Source organism: Sciurus carolinensis, chromosome 3, assembly GCF_902686445.1.
Source record: "Sciurus carolinensis chromosome 3, mSciCar1.2, whole genome shotgun sequence".
Lineage (NCBI taxonomy): Eukaryota > Metazoa > Chordata > Mammalia > Rodentia > Sciuridae > Sciurus > Sciurus carolinensis.
Genome location: NC_062215.1, coordinates 93,900,781 through 93,925,314, shown reverse-complemented (window position 1 = coordinate 93,925,314; position 24,534 = coordinate 93,900,781). Strand labels below are relative to the sequence as shown.

At 32.7% G+C, this 24,534-nt stretch overlaps 1 protein-coding gene across 1 annotated transcript in view; it reads left to right on the top strand.

The window, feature by feature from the left end:
* The window catches only part of Lrp1b (LDL receptor related protein 1B), a 1,852,169-nt gene that overhangs the window by 163,591 nt on the left and 1,664,044 nt on the right, over positions 1-24,534 (top strand).

Here is a 24,534-nt window from a genome sequence, read left to right as displayed (position 1 = left end):
GCTTTCTAACTCTAGGGAGAATGTGTATCAATATCTTTCACATTCCTTGTGAAAGATAACTTTGCAAAAATGAAATGACTCACTTTTTCCTACATATGTTGTGTGAAAAATGTTTTGACCCAGTGACTGTTAGATAATGTGGTCATCAATGAGAAGGACTAATGAATAGAGCAAGAAGATGAATATCCTTATTACTTCAGAGTAAACTATGAATTATACTCAGTGAATGAACTATGCCCATCTACACAGAAAATTATTAGGCTAAACCATATAAAATTTTCATTTTTGTAGGTTAAAAAACCAGTTTCACATGGTTTGATGAAATTTATTTGTGCTTCTAAGGAAGATGCCCATTATTTACCGAACACCTTAAAAATACCAAGAGCAATTAAACCTATCAAACCCTTTAATAAATACTAAGGAAACAATTGCTTTTTAAAAAATGTCTTTATTAGATTAAATATTTTTGAAAGGAAAAACATTATTATGCATATTCAGAATTTTGAATTACTATGAAATTTTTATCCTGTCCTTTCTCTTGGCCACAGTACACACTGGGGGAAATGATGAACATTTTGTTTTAAAGAATGGACTATTTATCTACATCAGAACATAAAGTATCAAGGAACAGGATCTAATACAAGCCAACAGTTCATATTTTCACAGAAATTCTTTATTCTAGTGATTCATTGAAAAAATGATTACAAGTTTAAGAAATTCATTTAAATTTAATTCGTCCACATTACCTCTTGGTTGGATCATAATTATCTCCAAGTAATTTTATAAATAATTACTTCAAATGCTGCATTTTGCTATACATCATGAAGTAACTAAATTAAGAATTTAAATTATGCTGCTTTAGTATTTATAGTTAATTATATTTTCACTTCATGAACAGCTTTTAATTGGGAATTCGAGTTTAAATTTAATAACAAAAAGCTGAGCTGATTGAAGTTATTGTTGAAAGATCTATTCAATTTAATCATTAATTAAGTGAGGTAATATATTTTAAGATAATATGCTTTTTAAATAGTGTCCCTTAAAGGGTTTTGAGCCCTAATGAATTTAATGTGACCTATCTATATTCCTTAGCTTATTATAAAGATTCATCAGTTTTTTACTTGATATATATATATATATATATATATATATATATCAAATGTTAGCAGAATATTTTAAGAATGTTGTTTCCTAGAGTTACACAGTACCAATTAAAGTGGTAGAAGATAAATATTATAATTCTGCTTAAGGTTATAATTCTCCCAAATGAATGGGAAGAGAGATTTATGAATTAAACATTTCAGGTCTCTCATAATATAGGAAGCATTTGGTGATATTTTAGAAGATGTGAGTGTTGGGCACTTTGGAAAAGTAAAACTTTGAAGAACACCTCTATGCTTTGTCAATTAACCATTCCCTACAAGTCAGAAATACTGAGGAACATTATAATTGCAACTAGCAAATATATAATAGATAATATATTGTTTTGAAAATACCCATCCTGAGAATTAAACTATATTTTCCTTAGGAAATAAAGTATGTAGGAAACAGCATATGTAAATAAAATAGAAGAAGATTCAATATCTTTTTACGGAATCTGATTATTATTAGGATCTGGGTTAGTGTCTGAGGGTATACAGAATCAAAGAACTGGGAAATACTCTTCATTTTACTGCTAATTAGCTTCAGGGCTTTAGAAAACTCAGTTAACATCTTTGAATTCCAATGTCTCCATCATACCGAAATTGCATGGTATCTTCTCCATTAAGCATTGATTTTTATTCTCACAGCTAAACATTCTCTCTCTTTTGAAACCCCATGACACATGTTCCTATGCCTTTCATTGCATTTGTCACTTTTCAACTTTTGTTCTATTTATTTATTTGTGTGCCTATTTACAGATGGCTCCACTGGAAAACAAACTTTTGTGGGGGAAGATCTGTTTCCTCAAACTTTTATGCACGCTAACAAAATTAGTACAGTTTCCTTTGGGTGCAATCAAGGACTACCTACCTGCCTTGGAAGCAAGTTGTTTACTTAAAATGCAGATTCCAGAATTCTATAGCCCTGTGTTAGCCACTGCAATAGCTAACAGCCACACACATCTATTGAACCCTTGAAATGTGTTTGGCTCTAAGTGATATATTCTATAGTTGTAAAATATAGACCAGATTCCAAAGATATAAATACAAAAATTATAAAATTTCAAATTAATATTTGAATATTAATTATATGCTTAAATAATATGTCAAATATATTATGCTTAATAAATATAGTTTAAAATTAATTTCCCCTGTTTCTTTTCACCCTCCTAATGTAGCTTTCAGAAATTATTCAATTATCTGGGAGTTTCCCTTTATATTACTTTTAGACAGAGGCAGGCTATAGATTTTAATAAAATAGAATTCTGTGCAGTACAGCTATCCCTATTTATGAAAAGAACTTCAGGTGATTCCAGTATGTACAAACATTTGAAAATGACCAGGTTGGCATATGAACTACACACAGCGGATAGTTAACAAGTGACATTGGTATTAGTACCATAGCCCATCATCTCATCATTAGGAAGTAAATTATCAATGAATGAAAGTCCTTGAACTGGGTAATTCTGGGAGGACATACTGGTAAGATAGAAAGGAAAGGTTGCCACCATTTTGAATAACATTCATACAAATAACAAAGCTTATTTGAGGTCATTAGAAACAATTAGCACCTTGTTTGCTAGCTAAAGTAAACAAGAACTCTGTTTTCAGGAAATGATGTTTCTTGCCAGCTTTGAAAGATAAATTGATATCATAGGAAAAGACCAAACAGAGAAAAGGGTAGGGAAGGGAAAATTAAAAAAATAATAAAATAAATTAAAAAATTTGTCCTGAGGGCTTGGCTGTTTCAGTTAGGTGGTAAGCCTGATTAATTTACTTATTGATCCAATGTTGGTATAAATTGAATGTGAATGGATTGTTGAGCAATGAATAAGAATCAAGAGACATTACAGTTTTGATTCAAAAAATAAAAAGTGCAGTAGTTTCCTTGTAAAAGGGGATTAATAAAGTGAAATATTTGAAGAAAAGTACATTTAGAATTACTCTAATGAAAAGCAGCATTTTACACTACTCTGATTATATAAAGTTACAGCTGCAATTCATTCTGACTTTCAGATGTAACAGAAAGGACAATATTATGGAGCAGAATGTAGGTAATGATATTTTCAGGGAAGAAAACACATCTATTTTAAAGCTTTTCATTTGAGTCCGATTATACCCTACAGACAAAAAAAAATACAAACTTATGTTCTTGAAAAGCAGCTTGATTAAAAATCATCACAGGACAGTTACATTCTTCCCTAGATCCTGGTTGAAGCATAGTAGATTTTAAAAATATGAACAATATGCATTCATATCAGTTGATTAGTCCAGCCCATTCATTCTTTTCCCTTTCAACAATCCCTTTAAGAGAAATAAACTTCTTTGCAAACAAGAGTGGGTGTTGGGTTGCAAAGAACCTTTTAGTCTTTTAGATTCTCCACAAGTTTACTGGGAATGACTTAATAGCCTTCTGAGAGAACTGAGGTTGCATTTTGTGCCACTGCAAATTTAAATCCAGGTCACAGAGATGTTAAATAGCAAATGACACATTTACTGTGCCACCCAGCTGCCTCCTCTAATGCACTAGGACTGCCTTCTGAACAAAGTCAGCATGCCAATGCTGGGCTGTGTGCAATGGCTTTGTTTATCAGGGTGATACTAAAAGAAGAAATTCTGCCCACAATTAAAAAGCTACTTAGCTCAATTGCTAATTCACCCCTGAAGTGTCAAATAAATGACTTGTCTCTCAGAAGGTGCTATAATCCTCAACCTCATGAGTGAAAAATTTTCAAGCTGTTCAATGACTCAGAGTTGAGATTAAAATACTCTTAGAGAATCTAGCTCCCTATGCTAGATAACAGAGGTCACAGGATATCGTCGTCAGGCTACTGTAAGTAATCATTTTACAATATGTTTTGCCTCAAGAAAAACTTGTTAAAGTGAAAGCTGTCATCATGCTACATTGTGGTTGCATAAGAAAGATGAACTGTGCTGGGAAAATCCTAATAGGTTCTTTCATCACACTACAATTTCCTAAGCACTTTCTTCTGAGGACTCTCACTATTGTAGCCTCTTCCTGTGAATCAACGTCATATTGTCTATTAATTCCAAGAAAAGAAAAAGATAAAACTGAGAGGCAGATAATCTCAGAAGGGCAAGACCTGGATGCTTTCATTCTTGATGAACTTGGAGATCCAAAGCACTGGAATCACAGGGAAAGAACATGGTGTGTTCCAGTTAAATGAAAGGGAGACACGGCACTGCCTGAATACAATTTTTTATGTGTTAATATTTTTCAGCCATTACTGAGTTATCTTGATGAGGCAAGTATTTGAATCCTAAAACAGCTGTGCCTAATACAACTGTACATGATAATGAGGGTGATCTTTATATACACACACACACACACACACACACACACAGAAACTATTCTATTTATTGATCTGTTACTTCTGGGTTTTGGGCTTCATTTATAAAATTCCACATGTTATTCTAATATTCAGCTAATTGACAAAACTCTTGGCCTATGCCACATTTTGTTGTTTATACATATATGAATTGTTTCCTCTTTCAAATCAAATGCAGATTTCTTGGCCTTGTTAAAATCAAAGTTACTGTGCAAGATACAGAAAAAAACAAAAATATATGTGTACATACATATATACACATATATATCATAAAAGTGTACATATTTGTATACAGAATGATCTCTTGCCCTATGTATACAAAGGTGTGTTATATATTTACACATTCTTCACATATTTATTTCCAAAGAACATCTTCAAAACTTCACCCAGCATTATCATACTCACCCCTGACAAACATAAGTGAGAAGAAATATTTTCTCCATTAATAATTTTTTTCTGTTTTCACTTTATCTTTGAGGTATTTGAGGATACCCAAAATGTCTGCATTTTGGTAAATCGTTCTATTCTAAAGAGAATTTGGCTTTTTATTTTTTACTGAGGACCAGGAAGATATGGTTCAAGACTTAACTATTTTTCTTCATTCTTTGGACATTTATCTGAGCTTTATCTGTTCTATGTGTGAAGCACGAAGCTAAGTGCTTTGAGGGATATAAAGTTAAATCAGATATTTATATATCTATTTTACCCACACAGAATTTATATTCTTTTAGGGGAGATAAGCCATATACATAAATATCTATACTACAAAAAAAGCATAAACCATAAAGGAAAAGTCTGATCAATCTGACTCTATTAATATTTTAAAATTCTGGCATCAAAAGGTAATATTTTATGTCAGTGAAAATATGAGCAGCAGAACATAAGGAAATATTTTTGAACTATAAACTGATTTAGGAATAAAATCTATAATATGTAAAGTACTGCCAAAAATGAATAAGAAAAGAAAAATCACACATTAGAAAAAGAGTTAAAAATACAATCAGGTAATGAATGGGAACTGAAATATGAATAAAACATGAAGTTTTTCTAACTTAATAGTTGCCAATAAATGTATACTAAAATCATGAGATACATCAAACATCAAGTTTGCAAAAAAAAAATTAAAGGGAGAATGTAAAGCTATGGGAATTCACATCTACTACTGGTGAAAATGTAAACTGATACCAAATCCACAGAGAACAATTTAGCAATACCTAGTCCAGTTGGAAGTATGCATACTCAAGAAAATATTCTATTTCTAGGCATATGATGTGCCAGTGTCCTATGCAGAAACAGGAGGCGTACCCAGACCAGAAAACTAAGGAGTATTTCATAAAGAGATTCTCTGCAAATTTTGGGGAAGGCTTAAGAAAAACCAGAAAGGGACCTTAGCAACCCAGGGCTAATGTCAGCAGGAGTCACTGCCAGTTCTAGGCTGGAAAAAAAAAAAAAAAAAAATATATATATATATATATATATAGAGAGAGAGAGAGAGAGAGAGAGAGAGAAGGGAGAGAAGGGAGGGGGGACAGGAGAGAGGGAGGTGTTACAGATGTTACTGTAACCAGCATAAAGTGTACCAGCTGTAAAGAAGTCTGACCAACAGGAGCCATTGTCCTCAATTAGGGAAAATAGTCTGAAAAGGTGACACAGGAGGGAGGGAACCCCCAGGAAACAAATATCCATACCAAGCTCAGGCTTTCCTTTCCCTGGGTCACCTGTGAGTGTCTTCCAGTGACTTAAACACCCAGAGGTCAAGGAGAGGGAGCCCTTTCCTGAAATCCATGAATGTCAGACTGTTTAGGTACAAAGTTGGGTACTGACAATGGGAAATTTTAATAGAATCCCGGGAGAAGTCAAAAGTATTCATTTACAGAATGTCCATATTAACACTGTTGATAATAACAAAACTAGAAATAACTTAAATATACATAAATATGAACCATCTTACAAAAAGTGCTAAGTAAAATAAAGCAAAGAAGGATTCATACAGTGTTACCATTTATTACTTCAAACATGAAAAATTATTGAGGAGGCTAACAAAATGTGTATTTAGCAAAAGTATAAAGAAATTCAGAAACATAATGCACAGTAAATTTATAGGATCGGTACATCTGAGGAAGGAGGAACAGTTTTTGATACATACATGGACTACATATGAAATTCAAATTTAATTTGGCAGACTGTATTTTATGTGGCAACCCCAGTCAGTGTTAGTTACAAACACTTCCTCCCAGTCTGTAGTTTGTCTTTCCCAGTGTTTCTCTGTTCTTATGGTATCTCTTGATGGGCAGAAGTTAATTTTATTTAGTTGGGCAAAGAGAACACAGGTGTGTTCATTTTATTATTCTGTATAACTTTCTGTATGTATAGAACATCCCTTAAGTAATACCTTACAACAGTGTAAGAAGCGCAACATGTCATAAGAAAGAACCTCTGCATGAAGTGCTTTTGCAGGTTAGAAGATAGCTCCTATACAGCTCATATACAGCTCGTGACTCAGAGGCTTAAAACTTTGAACTATGAATAAAATATCTAAAGAAGATCAGCATATTCTAGGAAAAGGAACTACATGAAGAAAGGCAGGAAGAAACACATACACATCATATATCAAGAAGAGAATGAAAATAACAATGTAAATAATAAAGGTAATGCAAAGCATACCACTTGTTTTGAATAGCAGGCTTGAGTGTTGTTTGCCAGACAACATGTTGATGTTTTATGTTTTAATTTAATACAATAATCCGTTGAGATAAGTATCATAATTTTCTCACTTTAAAAAGGAGCGTTAGATATATGGAGTAATTTATGCAAGTCCACAAAACAAGTAAGTGGCAGAGGCAAAGTTTGACCCAGATTGCATGAGTTCACTAAACACTAATATCTGCACACTTGCCTGTAATAAATACTGCAACTAAAATTAAGATGTACAGTACATCTGCCCTTTGCTCGAAAGTGTTCTTTATGTGCTCTATGTGTTTCCTTAATTGATCCTTGTGACAACTTTATATGTTAGGTACTGCCCAACTTCGTGAGAGACAGCAAACTAACTTGCCTGAGAGTCACTGGCTAGAAAATAGAACAGTATTTTAAACATGTTCCAAAGGACTCCAAAACAAATCAGCTATTTAATAGATAATGCCAAAGTAAAGTGAAGAGAAATATAGAAAATATGCCTGACAATAAATGCTGGGCTTTAGATCATGAAGTTGAAGCTAGAATTTCTTCTCTCAGTTATTGCTTGTTGCAAGGTGTATAACTGTAATCATTGATGATATTAGGGGAAATGAAATGATGGGATCTATGTGTCAAGATTAATATCAAGGTAATATGAATTTGTGTTGACAGGTTATTACTATGTATTTGGGTAGGAGATTTACTATACCATAGCATTGAAACATTGTTGTCCTATCTCAACAATTACCAGAGTATTTTACATATAATAAGAATTTAATACATACTTAGGACAAGTAATCAACAATTGCATATTGCATAAATATATGGATAAATGCTGTATATTACCCAAGTTAAGGAGTAAGACAACATGTTACCATGGGGTCTGGAGTATGTTATAATATAGGAACTCCAAAGGAAGTACAGAAGTTTTCTGGCACAGTTGTGTGGTCAATGTCTTATCTATGGTTCTCAGATGAGGTGACTCCTTGGGTTCCTTGTGATACTGTCATTATGAGATGTTGAAAGGAACATGCATTTCCTGAGTGCCCACAAGGTCCTATCAAGAAAATGTAATTAAGATATAGAACTTCTGACTGTGATTATGGAGAGCTGTAGTATTTGTTATTTAATACAATCCCACCTCAGAAAAGAGTAGAGGTTTTCTGCTTTTCCCAAAACTAAACTGCCTGTCTTAGTTGAATTTTAAATATTCTTGGACCCATAGGTAATTGATATTCATTTTAGTCCAGGGTGTTGGTTCTTAATCTACTCAATAAGAAAGTAATTATGTAAGAAAGGAGGGAGAATGAGCAATCACTTGCAGGTCTGCTCTAATGTGGAATTCTGGTCAAGTGTGTGCTTTAGAATGATTGATGAGGTGTTTCTTCCTACAATACTACAAAATCTGACTCTTGTTTTAGTGTTTTTCACACACTAAAAGGCTTATTTATGAAAAACCATATAATGATATATGCACAGACACACATTCCCAGTCACTATCAAAAGAGGCTAAAATAAAAATGATACCAAATAAAAGTCTCTTCTGAATTCCCCCAGTACACTCAAAAATTGGATTCCTTTCCATGAAATTGTCACGATACACAGGTAATAAATTTATATCACTTAAATATTTTCAAATGAACAGGATCATTGAAATGGTTAAAAAAACTTACTAACTCAAGTGTATGAAGACAGGCTATTCTTCGAGTATTTGTTTATAGAATGAATACTTACGCTGAAGCTTCAAACTATCATTCATAATAAAGTTATTTTTTTGAGTAAAAAGGCAAACACCAACCCAAAATGAAAATAATTTGGAAGAAAATGTGTCTTAGCTGTATGTCATCATATAGATGAGCAATGGTTTAATGTTTTAATAGTAATGCTGTACTTAGGAAAACCATTTCAAGATTTCATATCTCAAACTTCCCTTTATTATGTGAAACTTTCGAGTTTTTCCTAAAGCCCTTCTCTTTATAATAAAACCTTTAGCTCCCAATAATTTCACTGTTTTCAGAGGCAGTACCCACATTTAAAATTCTTAGGGATGGAAACAGGAAAGGACATGTGGCACTATATGTTGCAGCAAAACCATGTGTTAATATGTAGTTCTGTTTAAGTTCTCTTTCATGGAACATGCACCATGTTTCTATGAAGAATGTACTTGTACATCAGTTGTTTCTAATGAACATCACTGGGTTTCTAACTTTGATTACTCTTTAATTGAGAGATTCCCTAACTTTCTTGCTAGTAAAAAATTGTTGAACAATCCACTTGTCTATAAGTAATGTAAAATGTTGCTCATTCAATTGACTTTTCTTTTTACCTGGCACTGCAATGGTAGCTATTCCTGTTCTACAATCTGGGTTTTTAATTGTTCATTTTGCTCAATTTTTGTATACTGAATTGATACATAATTAATATATCATTTCAAGTTTTAAAACTTTTATTAATATTTCTTGTGGAAATAATATGTTAGGCAAAATTCATTTTGATGTTCAAATTAGTGTGTTAAATAATATATAGAGAGCTGGTTGCAGTGGCACATGCCTGTTATCCCAACAACTCAGGAGGCTGAAATAGGAGGATTGCGAGTTCAAAGTCAGCCTCAGCAACTGAGCAAAGCCCTAAGCAACTCAGTGAGACCCTGTCTCTAAATAAAATATAAAAAAGGGTTGGGAATGTGGTTCAGTGGTTAAGTGTTCCTAGGTTCAACCCCTGGTATTAAAATAAAAAACAAAAAGGAAGAAATAATCACAGAAAAGAGAACACATTGTCATTTATGCAGGGATTATCACTATGAGACAACAACAAACATGCTAACTTGCTTTGTCAACAGTATTTACATTTTAGACTTCACTGTTCAGAAATGAGTTCTGGAATTCAATATTTGGCTTCTTGAACTCCTCTTCCCATTTGACCTTAACTCAACCTTCAGTAGTTCAGTTAGACAAATTTTATGAATGTGGGAAAGAACACCAACTTGATTGTTTGATTCTCAGAGATGTAGGCATTTAATACATTTCCATATAACCAAAATCTAAGTATGAATTGCCTATCTTTAATTCTTATTTTGATTCATCTATTATGATTTTTGTTTTCTGTTTCTCTTAGAATATACTGGCTATCCCAATAGTAATTAGCATAGTATTTTCAAATCAAAAAGAGGGAGTAGGGGAAAATGGAAATAGAACTGAATACTACAGGGTTACTCAAGGCTGAGCTGTAAGAAGGATGAAGTTTCTAAAGAAAACATTTTTTAATATTTGTTTTATTATTTAAATTCCACCAAATGTTATGAATTTTCATCAGTGACACTTATGAGAGCTTGCATACTGACATTTTCAAAAAAGTACCCAAAAGATGGCTTCATTTTCAAAGGCTATTTTATTTATATAATGGATGATATGTTTAACATTTTTCTTCATTTCAAAATAAATAACCATATCTTCCTTAACTATGACTCCCTGGATTTCACAGAACATAAACTACATACTGAATTCCATATAATATTTTGGATTACTTGACAATCATTTTTTTTAATTTCCAAGTGAATTCTTAGAGAACTCTAGCATAAGTCCATCTCTACCAAAAAGTCAGCATAAAAATTAGATATATTTTTTGATATACTGCATGCAATTAGGAATAAAATTTAAAATATTTTCAGAAGTTCAGTTTGGAAAATAAGATTAAATATCTAGCATAAAAGACCACCAAGAAAACATGGTGTTCCTAAGGAATTATGAGTAAATATTATAAAATATTTTATTTCATATATATGGATAAATTGAAAGAATTTAAGTATACCCACTACCCAAACTTATAACTAAATCCAGTTCCCAGATTTAATTGTATGAGGATGCATTTTTAACCAGATAGTTTCATCCTTGCTTCATAATAGAGTTCTTTCATTTTGTTTATAAACATTAGATTTACTGAGCTCCAATCTCAGTGACTAATTCATTGGAAGAATAATTTGTCTTTTTTTGAAAGGGATTGAAAAACAAACCTCTCAGATTACCTACTAAAGTGAAGTTAAAGACATATATACTCATTAGGATATGGGAGAAAACAGAGGAGAGAAAGACATGCCAAATATGGAGGGATCCATTCCTTTGTTTTAACTCTGAGCATAAACTCCAGCAGTAGCATGGCATATCAGCAAGAGCTTTCTTTTATTAACTGTATGTCTAGTGGTAAGTTTTTGTTTGTTTGGTAGGTGGAGCAGCAGATTTTCGTTGCTGCTATCAGCAGCTGACATTCTGAATCAATTTAAAACTAACATTCATACAATAACTTCACAATAAATTCTGGTAAATTTCTGAATATCAAAATGGATGACGATAACCAGCAGGATTTGGAGGTAGGAGATAGAGAAGGAGAACGAGAAAGGCCGTAACTTTCATGTTATCAAACAAATCTGTGACTTTCACCAGTATTACTGTAGGTACTAATTTTTTTATTTAGGAAAGTGTTTTTATAGGTCTTGCTTGCAATATACAATAAATCATTTAGCAGAAATTGTGTGCTATGAATGGGAACAATGATCATATGAAGCATTTCTCTTCAGAGTTTGGCTTGAAAATGTCATCTTCACTTTTGAGTTTTTATTACATTGGACAGGATTAAATGTGTGTTTAATGTGTATGTACTTTATACTTTTATTTCTCTATTAATATCAAAGATTATATTGAATCTTCTAAATTTTCTGTATGAATATGAAATCTGTGTTAATTCTTATGATGTTCTAATATTTGTAGAGTTAATCAGAAATTTTAAGCCCTGCTGTTGGTTAAATTATAATTTTTATATTATGTATATAATTTTTAGAAATGATTTTGCATAGTAAATTTCACATTGTAACCACAATTACAACCAGTACTTTATACTTAACATTATGATAAATTGGCTTAAATTCTCATTACCAGTTCTTCTTTCATATTTTTATCATATTTTTAACTCTTTAATGATAATATTAACTGGATGCATATTTCTTCATATACTGTTTTATAAGAAATGTGAAGGATTTGCATGCTTTGCAAATCTTGAAACCAGAAAGTTATTCTACTGATATGGAAAGTAAAGTTTTTGGGTCAAAACTCTTTATAATATAATGATAGCTAAAATACCAAGAATTATGCTAATCATTTCTACTCATTTTCTGTATACCTTATTAACAATTCTACCAGGTGGAAGCATTCATTCTATTTTATAGGTGAGAACATTGAGGCATGGTACAGTGAAGTCTCTTGACAAGGAATCACACATAAGTAAATGGAAGACTTGAGTCTTCAAATTACCAGTGCTATTCACCCTTCAAAATTGCAACTCAGTAGATGTGGGTTTCAACTGTTCAGGGACCTCTGATGTCATCCTTTCAATATTTTTTCTTTAGTTGACCTTTTATTTCCCTGCCTAGATGATTTTGGATTTTAGAAATAACAAGTATTTCAAATGTTTATGAGAACAAATTTCCCAGACTGCTTCTATGTATTACTATAATTTCATTGACTGTTTTCTTTGAATAGAAAGGAACTCTAATCATCATAGGGAACTAAGTCTCTGTATGTGTGTGAGTATATATATATATATATATATATATATATGTATGTGTATATATATGTATATATACATATATAGGTATATATATGTGTGTGTGTGTGTGTATATATATATATATATATATATATATATAATTTTTTTGTGTGTCCATAGTGTCACAAAAACAATCCTTTGCTAGTGATCTCACTTTTCCCTGCCAATTTGGTTTCTTCTTTTGGTATACTTTTCTCTCTCAGGCAGAAATGTTATATGTATCCTGGGAATAGATCATTATCCTTTTCCTTTAAACACCTACACACACACACAAACTGTTCCCACATTGATTGCCTCATCTATTTCCTACTAATCCTGTGATTTTTGTTCAGGTTCTCAATGTCCTTCTATCTTATGTTACTGACATGGCAATCCTACTTTACAAATCAAAAACAAATTTCTTACCTTTTAATTTTAGTTTTATCAGGTGACTTAACAGCCCAAGAAACAAGTGTGTTTCCTGTTTTTAAATGTTTCCCAATCTTGATTAATATTCTTCCACTCTCATAACAAAGATATTTCTGAGAAGGTATCTTTTGTTGATGTGCTTTTAAAAAAATCAAATTTTATCTTAAGAAATAATATCATGACATACAAATGGAAATAAATACATGAATATGAATAAAATATTTTTGTTCATTTTCTATCTAAATCTAAGTAACTGCTTAATTGTTACTTTTCACAACACATGTAGTACAATCAGCAAAACTTTTGAATCTGTCATCTACTCCATAAATTCTAAGTTGTCTGCTATTTAAGGATTCTCTTAAACTGCTACACACCTTGTCTATCAAGCTTTCTAGTACATCCCACCCTCATAGTCAATATGTTTGGTACCAGAGTTCTCTTCAGTATTTTTTCCATTCTGGCTGCTTACTCCATAGGTTTTCCTCCTGCTACCATTTCTTTTTTTAATAATTATTTTAATTTTATTTTTTAATTTTTAAAATTTGTTCTAATTAGTTATATATGACAGTAGAATATATATATACATTTTGATAAATCATACATAAGTGGAGCATAATTTCTCATTTTTCTGATTATACATATTATAGAATCACATCAGTCATGCAGTCATATATGAACATGTGGGAATAATATCTGTTTCACTCTATTCTCTTTCCTACCCCCAGACCCCTGCCCCGCCCTTCACTCCCATCTACCTAATCTAAAGTAACTTTATTTTTCCTAGCAGCCCACCCCCCAACTGCTGCCTTATCGTGAGTTAGCATACCCATATCAGAGAAAACATTTGGCTTTGGTTTTGGGGTTTTGGCTTTGTTACTCAGCATGATAGTCTCCAACTCCACAAATGCCATAACTAATTTCATTCATGCCTAATGCTCTACTTCAAGACTCAGCACCTTCAGAAGGTCTACAGGGGCATTTTTTCTTTCAAATATACTCCCATCTTCAGTCACTTAGGTTTTGTTTAAATTATTGCATGTAATTGATCAATTGAATCCTGAAAAAGCTGATGAGATTCTATTAGACATGCCAAAGAACTGCAGTAGTGGTGGAGAAACACCCAGAAAGATAAAGAAAATTGAGTCAGGATTCTGATCCCAGTGTAGAGTAGACTCCAGTGAAAGCAGAGGATCCCATAGGAAGGGCCTAGGAGACAATGTCATTGTAAGAAAGTTGACCAGAACCATTTGTGAGCATAGGCACCTACTCTGCTTAATCTCTGAGTAGGAGTTTCATGGAAAGGGTCTTTCCCACAATCTTGAGAGCTGTGATAAATCCTGCCTGCTACAAGCTATAAAATAACTAGGTGAAAAGTCAATATATTCTCCTTCAACAATGATTCAATTAACTGGGAATGGAGAAAACTTATTAAAACAATTATTTGGGTGAATTTATTCACTTCTGAAGTACAGTTTATAGCTCAACTCTGGGCCAAGGCCCTTGATTTGCTATTACTAAGATTTATGAGTTAGAGCCAGGTATAGTAGCACACACCTATATTCCCAGTGACTCTAGAGGCTGAGACAGGAAGATCTCTAGTTTAAACTCAGTCTCAGCAATTTAGTGAGGCCCTAAACAACTTAGTGAGGCCCTGTCTCAAAATAAAAAAATAAAAATGGCTGGGGATGTGGTTCAGTCGTTAAGTCCCCCTGGATTCAATCCCTGGTACAAAAAAAAAAAAAAAAATTAAGAGTCAGATGAAGTACATTGTTTTCTGTCCAAATTTGGGGTAAGGAGGCAGAGAATGGGGAGTGCAAGGTTAATAATTTGAGTTAAGTAACAAATAAAATTAGGGAGATGTCATTATTAAGGATAGTTAATATTTTAAACTATTCTTTATGGTTTTCTCCCAATGAATTTCTGTTATGTAGTTAAATTATGCATATAGATTGTGAACTGAATTGCAAAAGTAAGAGTTTTAATGAGATTTACAGAGCTTTAATTCTCTGTAAATAGCAATTACATTCAAATATACAGAAATGGTACTACTACTTTTGAGAGGTAAAATTGGAGTGGGACTGTTAACAGTTAACTGTTCCATTTTGGTGGTTAATAGACCATTCAGCATGTACAAAATGTTTGCAAGGGCATCTCCTGGGACCCCTTGGATTCTGTGTGACAAGCTGCTGCTGCAGTGTATTATCCACAAGGACTTTAATATCTTGCTTATTAAAATACAGTAGAGGCCATAGGTGATTGAAAATTAAGAATATAGCAATGATAACCTTTAATATATAAAGTAAAGCATAAAATTGTGATGACCAAAAAAGAAAAATAAAAAGTGAAGCTAAGATGTAGAGGGATTAGAAGTCTGATGTTTTTCTCTAACTGGCTAAGTGTAGAATTTCATATAACAGATAACAGAAATATGATTGTTACATGGAGTATCTGAAAAGTCATACCTAGATGTAAAGAATTTACCTAATATAACTGAATATAACCAGGCACAGTAGCATACGCCTGTAATTCCAGCAGCTCTGGAGGCTGAGTCAGGAGGATGGAGAATTCAAAGCCAGCCTCAGCAATAGAGAGGCACTAAGCAACTCAGTGAGACCCTGACTCTAAATAAAAACAAATTAGGACTTGGAATGTGTCTCAGTGGTTGAGTGCCTCTGAGTTTAACCCCTGGTACACCCCCTACCAAAAAAAAAAAAAGAATATAAATTATTTTGCATATCTTTGATAAATAATACACACATTGTTCATTGTTCAAAGATTTAAACTTGTTGACAAGTGACAGAAACCAGTTAAAGCTAGTAGACTGAATAAGGACACATACCGTACACTTGTGCATCTGTATGTGCAAGTACATGTGTGTGTATGTGTGTAGAGACAAGCGAAACACATGGTAGATCTCTCTGGAATTTAAAAACAAAAGTATGCCACTAATCCTCTGCCTTTTTTCTCAACTTCTTTTCAAATATCTACTTTATTATTTTCTCTCTTTGCAGTCCAGATTGTTCTGCTTTTCCATCTGGTCATATTGTGGGTGGATAATGGAAACTCCACAGCCTCAAAGAGTATCTTTTCTCTGATTGGTTACTTTTCTATTCTTGTTCCAAAATCTGAGGAGAGTGTATATGAGTGACAGAGTTTGGGTCAAATGTAGCAATCCAAACATAGCTAAGAATGCCGGAGCTCACAGCAGCCCTTGGTCATTTAAGACTCACTTTCTGTAGGAAGGCAAACATTTCCAGCAAGGTCTACACTCTAAATGCAATACATATCCTCTTTAGTAAGTGCCATCTCTTTGAAAGGGAGCAAGAATAGGGTCTGGAGTGTGTCAATATCTGAAACTGTAAAATTTTAGAAGTTAATGAATTGATATCATGCCTTTTTAGTAGCATATGAAGGGGCATTTTCTGTAGAGCACTGAATCACAAGTAAAAAAAATTAAAGTTGCTCAGCTTTGTATCATCACCACATGTAAGAAATTCTAAACAATGTCAGTGATAAAAGATCTTTCCCAGTGGGATGGTCCTTTCCCAACCATTGTGTTTCTTGCTGTCATTATCATTTTAGTGACCCACCTAGAGTAGGAGAGAATATACTATTCTGATGCTGGGACAGAAGAGTAACAGATTTTTTTTTTTAATGTTTAAATTTCATTTCAAAAAGTAGGTCCGTAGTCTGCAACCATGACAATTAAAATCTGTGCTAATGCACAATACTCTATAACAGTCTGTAAGCCAATCAGACAATACATGACATTTTCATGAGTAAAAAAGTACATGAAACTGTATGTGTAAGAGCAAAATATTAAAAGGCCTACCACAATAATAAAAAACCATCAATTATATCATCACATTAAAATAAGCCAAATATACAGTAGTCTGAGACAGAAAAGACAAAAGGGCAACACAAGGTATTTGTTAAAATGTTTGTGCTCTTTGGGCATGTAATTAAACATTGCAAAATCAACATCTTCTGCATCAGATTTTGCATTCTAATTAAAGGCATGCATCAATGATCCATTTAGGGAAAAATTCAACCTGCAGTTATAGTAAATGGAAAATATATCAAGATTCTTTATAATAGATGATTTTCCCCTGGAGATTTTCAATATTATGGAGTTTTAATATGTAATGACTGAAGGAGTTAATGCAAGTTGAAAGAGTATCTAACAAATGCACAGAATGTCACTTGGCTAATGGTAAATCATAGTTGCTGTATGGTAATTTAAATGTAAAACTATTATTACCTATGTAAAGAATAGTGCTTCAGAAAGCAAACTCTTAAACAGGTCAGAACCCTAATGTGAATCCATTTATTTTACTTGGCAGGGGGTACAAAGGAGAAATGTAACATTAAAAACCTTTCTGAAAGTGAGATGCAAATTGTATCCATTTTATGAAATTGACTCCCAAGTTGCATTGTTATAACACTTTGGAATATCTATAGATTTTGGAAATCTAAGTACTTAGAATTCATCTAACAAAATACAGGTTAATTAAAAGTTGCATATGTTTTAAAAAAAAGGTCTACTTTTAAAATGATTGCCTCCAAAACAAGTAAAGGTAATAAATGGGATTCAAATTTAATGTAATATTTACGATTCTGAACTTTCTTAGCTACCTCTTTTCATTACAAATCTATGAAACTTCCCATTTCTAAAATCTAATGCCTATGCAAAATTACCTTGAATCTGTGTTTATTGCATGCCATTAGTTTCTGCATCTAATTCTGAATACCTTCAGGGGAAAAATTAGATTGTTAAATTCAAATAAAATATAATGTATTCTTGATTAAGAAAGCAATTCTAAGATATCCCTCAGTAGAACTGTGCTAAATCCCCTAAATTCTTAAACTTAGTTGTCTATGTTTAAAAGGTATTCTGCCCATGTCCTGAACCCTAAATACAGGGTCCCTTTTTTGCTTACAGTTCCTAGTCCAATAAAACTGATGCTGTCTGTCCATTGTTAAATATAAAGACAGGGTGCAGGGACACACACCTCTAATCCTAGCTACTCAAGACCGAAGCAGGTGGATCACAAGTTTGAATCTAGCCTGGACCCTGTCTCAAAATAAAAAATGAAAAGTTCTGGAGAAGTAGCTCAGTGGTAGAGCACCCCTGGGTTCAATTCCCAGTACCACTGAATAAATGAATGATAAATAAATACAAATATATGGGTTTGCATATACATACATGTAGATATACACACACATAGACAAAGTATATGAAGTCCCCTAAAGACCTGCTGCTTCATAAATGCAGTAAGCAGGAGCACTGTGTTGTAAACTGCTGTCCAAAGTATTTCAGAAGGTGCTGAGAATCTGAAATGTTGTTCAGAAAATGTATTGACAAATGTAACTCTTCAATCAGTTGGAATTGATTAAATTGTAGTTTCAGGCTTCTTTCACAAGGTGGCAGGGTAAAAAAAAACAAAAAACAAAAAACAAAAACAAACAAACAAACAAACAAAAACCTCACATGCACCAAGGTATGTTCTTTTAAAAACATGTCTTGTCAGAATAGCAGTGTGTTTTCAGGAAAATTGAGTATGTACAAAAGCCCTGGAAAGGAAGTAAATTTATTGGCATCTAGGAACAATCCAATTTTAAAGAGAGCTAGTAAATGCACAGTTTACCAACAAAAAGGTTGCTCCAAGCTCCTAGTATCCTTCATTTGCATTTTAAGCCCTGCTCATATCTTTTCACTGAACAGAGCACTGCCTAATGAGCCTGTCAATCCCTTTAAAAAATACAAAAAGGTGTATTTGTATGGGAGGATACAATGCTGCACATCAAAAACACACTTGTTTGTATATTTTAATTAAAGAATTTTAACTCAGGTGAAGTAATTGTTTGACTCACCATTTGCAGCATCTTGGAGTGTTCACCAGGAATACATTTTTGTGCTAGGCACTCAGGCCAGGAGATTGGTAGGGATGGGGAGGGGGTTAAGTGCCCTGTTTTAATTGTCTTTAAAATACTTCTTCAGAAATTGCAATTTCAGACTATTCCAGAAGACATTAGTATGTATTAATTTAGAATTATGTAATATTGCATGCTCTGTATTTACTTATACCCTTCATTTTATTAGTAAGGAAATAGATGCAAGTATTTCCAAATCCATAGATATCTAAGCATATCTGAAATAAAATCCCATTATTTAAAACACACAGATGTTTTTCTCTTGTGCTAAAGATGAAAAAACAAAGTTCTCTGAAATGCTCTACAAGGTCCTTCAATGTTTATCCTCTACGTTTTGTGCCAGATTCATTTTTTTCCAAACTCATCCAAGTTCCCTGAACTGGAGCCACACTCAACCTCCTTTTACCTGGGGCAGAATCCTCTGACCCCATACTAATCCAGCTGCTAATGCCAACTTACTTTCAGAACTCAACTCCTCCCCCTCTCCCCAGGGAAGGCCTCAGTGAGGAATAGGTGAAAGACCTCTGGTTCAAGCTTTCCCAGCAGCAGGAACTTCTGCTCTAAGCATCTATTACAGTTGATTGACTGCTGTCCCACAGTAGACTGAGCTCCCTGAGGGCAGTGACAAGGTCTGCATTTGAATTAGCAAATGCACCATCAAGCAAAAATGCCCGTAGACGAACATGATAAACAATACTTACTACTAGGGTTTGTAAATACTTTTTATGAATTTTACCATCAGATTTTAAACTTGTAATTCATGATGAAATTCATCAGACATAGTATTTCAAAGCAGAGTAAACTTAATTCTGTTTATTTTTGGAAGTCCTAAAATGCTGAATCCCTTTATCTGGCTTAGCTAGAATACAGTCTCACTTCTTTCAGGCTATTGCTGTTATCTGTTTTTAAACTGCACCCACAATATTATCATTCTAAAACATATTTACAGAAATCAACCATGTAAAAAGTGCATTAGGAAATCAGATTTTGACATGAATTCAAGTAATTTCTTTGTAACTCTAACACTGAAATACACTGATTCATATCAAAGCCCATTACTTTGTCGTTGACTAGGTGGGTGACCTTGGGTAAGTAACTTCATCTTTATAGACAAGGTTCTGCATTGGTAATATAAGGGATTGGAAGAGATCATCCCTAAGGTCTTTTTCAGTTCTTAAATTCTTTATCTTTTAGTTCCTCTCTAAGGAATTTTAACTCTGAAAACTGCTGCCATTTCACATCCTACACTTTGCAAATGAGATTTTCAATTCCCAGTGATGAACGGAATCTGCATACACACTTGTATTTATTATATTAGAGTAAAAGGATTTAGGAAAAAATACATATATATATATTCAAATTCTCATCTGAAGGAAACAAGATTTAGTTGAATAATGAATAGAAATCAGAATACATGTATCCAACATTTACCCACAACTCCTTTTCTCCAACTGTCTCTTTCCAATTCTTAAATCAGTAACATTTCCTTAAGAAGCCACAGAAATTCCTCCCTAATTTGTGAAAAGTACATTGTAAGTTACATACATCCTCATCAGTTTTTAGCATTTTAGAGTTCTTTCCCTCTTTACTGGATGTTTATGAAGCCTTTGGGTTTAGGCTTTCTTATTCATTTGTTAGTGTGTCCCTGAAGAATAGACTCATGAAAATATTTCTAACCCTTAAGTGATCATATAGCTTGTGGAGTGACTCGATTTCTATTCAAACTATTATGGAAAATAAGTTACCTTTGTTACCCTCTCCCATTTCATCTTCTGTCATTTTATTAGCTCATGTAATTTTTTAAAAAATGTCTTACTCTACAACTCAACTGGAATGCATTGAATCTATCATAGATTCACAATTATGGTCAGCACTGTTTATTTTCAGTCATCCATTCTTACATTGATGGCATGAGATCTCAACAAAAAATAAAACTTGATATTTCATTGTTTGCATTTATTCCAAGTAGAATTATTACATATAATGAGATAGTGAGAAAACTTAATGTTTCTCCATATGCTTATCCAATTGTCTCTATACCATTTACTAAAATGTCTGTCCAGTTGTGTGCTGGTAAACACCAGGTGGACAAATGCTTATGACTAGCATTTGCCTACTTAAATGGTCTAAATATCCCCAACTGATGATTTCCAGATATTAATATGACATGTGTGAACACAAATTTGGACAATGATAGTTAATCTATAAGTTACATCATCCAGACACAAGGGAAATAAAAATATCATCAAGAGCATAGAAATAGTAAAATACAGTCAAATAATTAAAAGGTTTAGGTTTTAAGTATTATCTTTATTTCTTATATAATTTAATTGCTAGTTTATAGTTTAATTTTCATAGTGAGTGTGTTTAATAACTGACTTATAAAATTTTATGATCACAATCAGAAGAAATAAATTCATGCACACCATTGGGTGTGTACTTTTCCAATACCACTGCAATGATACCTGTGCTATTTATCAAATGTCTGTATATCATACACATAGACTTCTTTGAGTTCTCTATTATTTTGTGTTTTCCCATGTGTCTCATTGCATTAATTACATACTGTTAGTTGCTATAGATGTGTAATGTTTTTGTATTGTAAGTCCTCTCTCCTTTTCTTTTTATTATTAACACATTTTAATTGTACAAATCAATGGGATACATTGTTATATTTTCATACATGCATCTATTGAGCATTGGTCATACATACTGTACAAGCATCAATTTTTCATTCATTCTTCTGTTAACAGTATTTATCTTGGGTCCATATCTTGGCTATTGTGAATACTGTTGTAACAAGCATGAGAGTGCAGATACTTCTACAAGGTACTGATTTAACTTCCTTTATCCTTATGTCTAGAAGAGGGATTGATGTTTGTACAGTAGTTCTATTGTAGTTTTTAGAGGAATCCCAATACTGCCTTCCATATGGTTATACTAATTGACATTCTAACCAAGAGTGCAAAAGAGTTTCTTCTCTCTATATCCTAGCCAACACTTGTTATCTCTTTTCTTTTGGAAAAAATCATCTTAACAGGGGTCAGATCATATCTTATCATGGTTTTCATTTGCAGGAAATCTTCTGCCAAGAAAATAATCAATGAAATAAAAAGGCAACTTATGGATTGGGAAAATATTTAAAAACTGTATATCTTGTAACCCATAGATTGTCTTATCATTTCCTTTGATTATTTTCTTTTCTGTGGAGAAGATTTTCCTTAATTCAAATTGTATTACAAAGCTATCCCTGTCAAAATACTATGGCACTGATATAAGCAAATACATAGAGAGTGGAACAGAATACAAAGCACAGAAATAAACCTAAACACACTGTCAATAAATTTTTGACAAAGGCACCAAGAATATACACAGTGGGAGAGAAAAATAACTAATAAATTATGTTAGCAGAACTGGATGTCTCCATGCAAGAGAAAGGAACTGGATCCTTACTTTTCACAACACATCAAAAAAAAAAAAATCCATTTGAAATAGTTTAAAAACATAAATGTAGAACCCAAACCTGTAAAACCCAGGGGAAAATACAGGAGTAAAGCTCCTTAACTTGAGTATTGACAAGAACTTTTCCAGTATCACACCAGAAGCTTAGGCACCAATGCAACAATACACAAGTGGGACCATATTAAACTGAGAGTTTCTTTTCTCAGAATTTCAGTGTGCTGTGGTAATTTTTGACTATTGCACTTCTACATAAATATCAAGAACAGTTTTACAAATTAAACTCAGAACCAAACACATGCATAGACATACAAACATCTTTTGGGCTTTGTGTTAGTGTTGAAAATGATGATTTGCATTCTTATGCAGAGTCTCTTGATCTTGATACTTAGGGTATCCATTTTTTGGCAAGTCTTCTTAATTTTTTTCATTACATGGTATGTATTTTGAATAAAGGTCTTTTATATGTTTTACAAATTTATTACAAGTACAAGACCTTTTTAATCTGAAGAACACTTCCTAGAAACTTTGTAAATTAATTGAGTTTATTCATGGAAAATGCTTAGACTATTATCCAAGATATAGATATATTATTATATATTTTTATTAAAACTTGAGTGGATGCTATGGTATATTTCATTTAAAAAATACTAACAGAAAGTATATAATGTGCACTACCAACTATGTCCCTATATATGTATTAAGCAACATTAATATGTATATCACACATATACATCATAACATATATATCACACATATATATATATCATAATACATGATGTATGCTTGAGTGACATTGAATAATGGTGTTAAGACATGAAAATAAATATCCACCCTGAGTGGGATGGTGGCAATTATGCAAATACATCTTCAGTGAGGATCTTTGGCAGTGTAAAATGAAGCAGCCTTTTGGAAGAATGTTTGGCAGTCCCTCAAAGAGCATTAAACATAGAAATACCATAAGTGTTAGCTTGCATAGTGCTTCTACAACAAAATGTCACAGAAAAGGGACTTTAGAAGAAGTTGAAATTTCTTGTCTCACTGTTTGGGAGACTGAAAGTCCATGGACAGGATTGGTTTCTCCTCAGGTCTCTTTTCTTAACTTGGGAGTTGGTACCTTCTCATGATAGTTATCACTCTGTGCATGTCTGGGGGGGTAGCATCTTATACTTTTGACAATTTTGAAATTTTAGCATTATTATAGTTTATAAACTTTCCTATTTGTCCATGGAAATATAGTATGTGTATTTTTATATGCAAATTTTTAAACCCAGTAATCTTGAACTATTGTATTTATTGTGATCATCAAACTGTAGTTTCTTTCAGATTCTCTACATAATCATATGTCTTCAAGTAATAACTGGCTTGTTTCTTCCATTCCACTCAAATATTCTTAAATAATTTTCTTGCCTTGTTATTGTGGGTTAGATATTCAGGGCAGAATTTAAATGGATTTGGTAGAAGTAAAACTATGTCTGGGTTCCTCATTGAAGATGATGACTATTGTAATTTCTTGTAGCTATTTTTATTCTTTTAGAGAAATTTCTTTCTATTCCTTTCTTTATAAAATGTCATTAAATCCAATATGTATGTGGAATTGTATCTAGTAATTCTGTGCATAATTTTAAATGATAATGATTTTTCATATTTGGATGATTATTGTACTATAATAGATTAATTGATGTTTTAGTCCTCAAATGTCCTGTGTTCGTGGAATATGCCACTTTCCCCATCGTATATTAATTTCAGACATTGATTAATTTGGTCAGATAATATTTGTTTTAGATCTACACAATAATTATATATGTGTCAAAGTATAGAGTATATATTCTTTAGTTATGGGGTCCATTGTTTATTAGGTATATATTATATCAACATACTGCTGTTATTCATATCTTATTTTTACTGATTTCTTTTATTCATGTAGCCTATTGATTATTAAAGACCTATTACTTAAATCATAACACTGT